This window comes from Thunnus thynnus, chromosome 20, assembly GCF_963924715.1.
Source record: "Thunnus thynnus chromosome 20, fThuThy2.1, whole genome shotgun sequence".
Lineage (NCBI taxonomy): Eukaryota > Metazoa > Chordata > Actinopteri > Scombriformes > Scombridae > Thunnus > Thunnus thynnus.
The window spans coordinates 21,300,427-21,307,053 of NC_089536.1; positions in this window are offsets into that span (position 1 = coordinate 21,300,427).

The window sequence follows — 6,627 nt, forward strand, 5'->3', positions numbered from 1 at the left end:
CCTGTGTCCATATCATTCTGTGGTAGTCCAGCCACACACAGAGCTCCTCCCCTACATAGAGCCTATACAAAGTTCACTACTTCTGTGCTACAGAACACTATCTTGCCATCATCATATCCACTCTGTCTACAGGGATTAACAGCTTGCAACTCTCGCTGTTTCAACTTGTCCAACATTTCCACTTCTGGTTAGGCCCCACCCACTTCCAGTTTAAGCCTCGCCCACTCCGAGTACGGATACGAATACAGATTAATTATTTACAGATTAATAATTTAGCTGGTTGAACATACAGATAATGGTGTACTTGCTCACCCCTACTGACCAAATTTTTTAAACAGCGATGATATATGATAAATGATTCCATCCCACGCTTTTTGAGCCAAATACGCGGTTGATCACTGTAAGTGATCACTACGAGATGTTTGTACTGCACATGGTTATTATAGGATATGCTGTTTCAAGTCGGGCCGTGGATCCTGTGTCAACAGGTATGGTCAGGTTGCAGAACTAGTGGCCATATGTGCGAGGTGGGGGCGGGTCAGACTCATGCAGAACTCTGCTCCACATTAATATGAGAGACTAGTTAATCTATCATTATCACAGTGGTTCTTGGGTACCACTACAGGGACTAATTTAGGTACTCAGTGACAGTGTGTTTTTCACTTCACTAGCTGTATTTTGCTAATTAACACTAAGACACTGATCCAAACCACTACTGGCAACACCTGACACATGCCATCATTTGATATTGGCTACAGGAACACTGTGGCTGTCAAATAATGTTTTCATACTTTCAACTATGCACAGAGCTGTCTCACAGTGGACATGTTGACTTGGCATAGCAGGAAAAGCACAGGTGCAGCTAATAGCAGCCATGATGGTTCCATTGACCTCCAGGTGTGCCAGTACACCGTGTCAGTTATCCAGCGTTCACAATACCAAGACCCTGAAACCAACACACCTGAACAAAATGGAGCCATTATCACTCACAATGGCCACTGTGAGAATGAGAAGTTTCAAAAGCTAATTTGAAAACTGAGCAGATGTAACTAACGCCCTTGGTGACAGAAAAGGAAGTTCACTGCTATAACATCAGGCTAACAATACACTGCAACAATTGGGTGTATACATTGTTTTTAAAATCAAATGTCTGTCAGTAGCTACTGTTGGAACAACTTGGAAGCTATTTTACATCAAGTGTTACAAGAAACATCTGTGGTGTAATTTGTTACAAAAATGAAACAATAGTTATTGAACAATTCAATCATTCAACAATCATTTGGACAAGATTTATTTTGGTAGGAGAAAAAGGTGATTTTTAAGGAGGTGGTTATTGGTACGGATTCCTCCGTGTCCATTGTCTGTTAGTTGTTGGTACAGAATTAATATGCATGCATTGGTATTGATTACACAAGACCACGTGATCATTCAAATTGTTTCAAAATGGATGAACATTTTTGCTTGCAGGTGATATGCCAATCCTTCCCATGATTTGAGTTAAAATGGTTAGACTTGATCATGACTTGGGTTAAAACAAAAAAAATGTCTTGCTTAACTACACATAAATGCCCAATGTGACAGTAAAGAATGTCTGGTTAGTGGTATGCAAGAGGTCTGGTGTTGTGCTGAAGTCTGTTCCCCCCTCGAATAATGTCCCCTTCCTGTTAAAATTGAGAAGAGGAAAGCCAGTCCAAACCAACAGCCTGTGGACTACTGGCACAGAACCCAATTCGTGTCAGTAGTAGGTAAATTATTGCACAGGTTCCATGGCAGCTGTCGATTTTTAATGTGCTGATCAGTGATTTTAATCCCATTGGTTCTCCCATAATTTAAGTCCTGTCTGGTGATATAGTGATAGCATTTTTATCAAATACAAGGCTTGTGTGTGTGCTGGACACATAGCCCACATGGATATGAATGCTAAATGAATAGACATGAAGTGAAACTGTGTAATGTATTTGCTGGATCATTACAAAGACTGCAGAATGCAAGTGACATGAGCATAATTTCAGCCTTTTTTTCTCAAAAGAAAAGATGCATATTTTGTTCTGGCTACCTCACTACTTAAACAAAAGTGAACTACATTATTTTGAAAATGCTACGTGGCTACTAACACAACAGAGAAATGTTGTTTAACTAGTAGCATCATTATATGTAGTCACAATAGTGTAAAAGACTGGACACTTCAACCTTAGTAAAACTCTCTTTGCCTCTTATAGCATTAAACTGTTAGCTGCACAAGGCAGTTAAAGCTTGATTGGCTCTAATAGACATATTTCAGAACAAACTATTTGATATGCCAAAGCAGGAAAAGCACAGGTGTCATTACTTTTACATGATTAATGTCTGTATTTCATTTAGGCATTCCAGTTTTAGAGCCATGGAGTTGTTCATGCTGGCTCACTGACAAGGCTTACTGGGACATTTTAATGGAACTTTACCATCATTAGTGGTATTAATTACACCTGTGCTTTTCCTGCTATGACAAGTCAAAATGACTGCTGTGTAAAAAAAGGGCCTGTTAGCAGCACTGATGAAAACAGGTGTGAAGTTGAAAAGTCTCCTTCTACTTAGAACAAGGAAAAGATTTCTAGAACTTTTACTGGAGGAAAGACAGCCCCTGTTCAAGGCCAGTAAACAAATCTCATTTTAACCTGTTTACTGAGGCCACCGACAGTAAATGCCAGGGAAAATAAAGAGCTGCCATTCGACAGATTGTGTATTGTGCGGTATTTCCCAGCAATTTGTGGTTGTCATCAACGGGATTTTGGTGTCTAGGTGACACTAACAATTGAGCAATTGTGGGCTGCAGTCTAAATTGGGACAATTGGCAAATCAAATCATGTCCAGATACAAACAATACCAGTGTGCACTATCAACAAAGAATGATCATTACAGCCTTTTGTGTAGTAGTTAGTGTTTTGCTTAATCAAGAGTTTTTGAGCCAGCAGTTAGTAGTCTGGATAACAGTGAAGAGCTGTGTATTAAACCTCCTCTGCCTTGGATACAATATTCATGGTTTCTGTTTGAATATTAACTTCTATTACCCTTTGCCATTTTCACTGGGCTTCAGTAGTAGAAAACTGTGGCCCCACTGTTTAAGGTTTAACTCAACCAATCAGATTACTGCTGCCTCCAGAGCAGCTGTACCTGCCAGATATCAGCCAAAATCGGATATGGGATAAACACAGCAGATCCTGCGTATAAGAAAATTTCATTGCCTCAAGAAAGAAGAAAATCATGGAAAATATAGATCAGTGCAGGCGCTGCTCATGCACGTACGCACACACCCACACACCCATGATGCACTGTATGCCCTTATTAGTGGTGTTGAATTAGCAGGCAGCTACACATTTCTCTGTTTTCTATTTATCGTCTTTGTCGTCAGGTTAGGCTAATCCATTGTTGCTAACTTTGGAGCTAACCCCTTCACTTTTCCAGCAGTTGGGGAAACAACAGACGTGACTTTTCATGGTCTTGACAAGCTGCAGCATTTATTAACTGACACACTGTAGTCTGTACTGTACATTTACCGCCAGACTGACAACTTACTGCTAACCTTCTCCTCTATTCCACTGCATTCACCGTTATTTTTCTGCCGCTCGCTCTCCTGCTTAACCAGTTACTCGCTTACGCTCTGCTCTATTCCTTAAAAGGAGTTACGCAACCTGCAGTTTCCCAGGCAACGACTCAGACGTTAACTCACGTTTCGAGACAGCGCTGCTCAGCGGCTCCCAAACGCTATTGATTTGCAAATGAATGGATATTTCTCGTTATTTTTGACATTTAAAAAAATATTTTTTGGCCTGGCGGGGGTTCTCGTTGGCCTGGCGGCCCCCCAGGCCTATACTATTATAGGGGAAACACTGTATACTATTAGTCTAACTACTACTTTGTTAGAATACTTAGTCACAGAAATAAGCTCACCTCTATTGGGTTGTATTGTATTCTTTCCTTTAGGCTGGCCTGCCTTGACTGGCATGCGGGGCACTGACCAATCTGAAATGAATGTTCACAAAATATCTATCATAAATCAAGTCTATCTACACAAGTATCACTAGAATCTGGAAACGGAATACCACATGTCCTCACATCATAGTGGTTGTTTTCCCTTTATGGCTACAATATTGTGCCTGAATTATAGATGCTGTTCATCAATTTAATAAATGGAAATAATTTCAAGTGAGTTTTATTTGGTTCATGAGAAAATTAGGGGTATAAAGGTAATTCACTTGTTCACTTACCACTTTCCGGATGTTAGCTTCCATGCTGGCTGTTCAGTTCTATTACTCTAATCATGGTTCCAATCTCTCTACTTACATAGTGTTATGGGTAATTGGATAGCTGGATGAAAGAAACCCAACACGCATAAAAGGGCTGAACTGTGGTAGTGTGGTCATTGTTAATCTGGTTAATATGTTAAATAGTAATGAAGTTAACATGCACAATGATGTGGAGGTGTTGTCGAACAATCTGGCCTCTGTTTAAGTCCAATGCATTCCCTCTGTAATGTAAACTTCAGTGACAGTGGTATGCATATTGCGATGTGAATACTTTATTATGTTGTCATCAAATCCCACGGTTTATTTTCCCCCCCAAATAACTGAAGCACACATTATAACTTTAACTTCAGAGGTGCAACTAACTGGGCTTGTGTGGCTGCTATCATTGCAATAACAGTGGTCACAAGTTAATCTGGCAGAAGTGTTTGAAACCTGGGAGATAATATGCAGTTGTTTCTGCTTTGACACAGGCTATGTGTTTGGGTGTATGAGTTATCCTGAAAGCTGCAACAGCTCAGTGGTCTAGCACAATGCACCACAATGCACAGAAGTTCCTTTCTTACACCTGGTATCAAACCCTGGGTGGGGGGTTTTTATTTTGAAGAAAATACAAGAAAATATGGTTAAGAATATTTCTGATCCCACACTTTCCCTAAACTCCATAAACCATCAATAAGCTAAATTAAGCAATGAGCAATATAGAATTATAATCATTAAGGCATTCACGAGGTCAGCTGTTTCCTCTGCGTGGTTGGAATTCCTGCTGTCGCCCCCAATGTTTACAAAGGTAAACAGTTAACAGGAAATCCAGTTCATCCGTAACAACGGCGATGAAAGCCGTCCCCAAGGATGTACGGTTGGCTCATGTGTCTCCCTGACATTGTCTGAGGGGAGAAACAGGAGCATTAACGACATGTGCACATATATGGAGAGAGGGTGTGACAAGGACAAGGACTGTGACAAGGCTAACTGTCATGCCTTTGTGCAGGGGAACACCGATGACACACATGATGAAGGACAATGGAGAGAGAGAGAGCAGGGAGAGCCTTGTTTCCAATTAATGTGGTGTGGATGTTGTTTTACTTAAATCCTGAACTGCATATTGCTGTTGCCACGTGAAAACTTGGCAACAGTTTGAGTGATTTTTGTATCTTCACTAATTAGATGATATGCTCCTCTACGGGCTGGGAAATTCTGTCAACCCTCAGGCTGATGAAGCATAGTAAGAACTTAATTGAATAAGCTCAAAATGTTATAGTCAGGCTGGGGACAAGCCTGGTTTTTGCACTGACATTTTGGAGACACAAGATTTTCTCCTAACAGTAATGATATTTCATCACCACCATGTGACAGCACCATCGGGTGTAATTTCCACTGGGGACCAGGACAGGGGACTGTCTGTGTATCCCCCCCCCCACTTTCAAAATCTTTTTATTTATTTTCTTAACTGCAAAAATCATGTTTCATACGCTACTGTTTGGCCAGCTGTCAGATTCTCGCTGAGAATGTGAATTGACCTGCTGATTGTAAGGCCCTGATATACTCAAAAAATTGCCACGGACAATTAGCTTACACAGACAGCCTGCCTATGCGGTTCTGTAGTATATTTTGGTGTGTGTTCCACACATGTGCACCTGAAAATTTGCTCACTGAATAAGCGAGTGGCAGTTCATAAAAATGAAACTCATACAGCAGCAGTTACATTTAATGTCTTTCTTTGGAGAGGGTATGAAAAGAGAGAAAGGAAATGTGAGTTGGCTGATTAGAAGGCTATTCAATAATTTAGCTTGGGATTTTGGGAGATATTTTCTGTCTAGACCTTTTGTCAGGCTCATAAAAAAGAGGATTACAAAAGGCACGTATTTTGAGTAACACTGTCAGAAGGTAGAATCAAAGCCTGTCTAATCTCAGGTATAACCAACACTAACAATAAAGATAACTACACACTACACTTACATAAAACACATTGATTGACAGTGCTCTTATATACAAGTATTGACATAGTGTGACTTCTAAAAAAAGTTTCATATTCTTTGATACATTTTGTATATGTTTGTTGTGATTGAAGTTGCAAATGACACATTATCTATTGATAATGCCACAATAATGATAGATCTTTCAGTCCTATTCTTCTTCTTCTTCTTCTTCAATATATATATATACACATAATTAAATAACTTAACATGTAAAGTTCAGTAAAGTTATGGGTTAAACAATACAGAAAGTAAGACAGCTTTTGCTTATTTAGCATGATGACCAACTTAATTATTTCCTGGATTTTGTATTGATTAACGTAGTCCCTAAATGTATGTAGAAATGCAAATTTTTTCTCAAACCAAAGTTA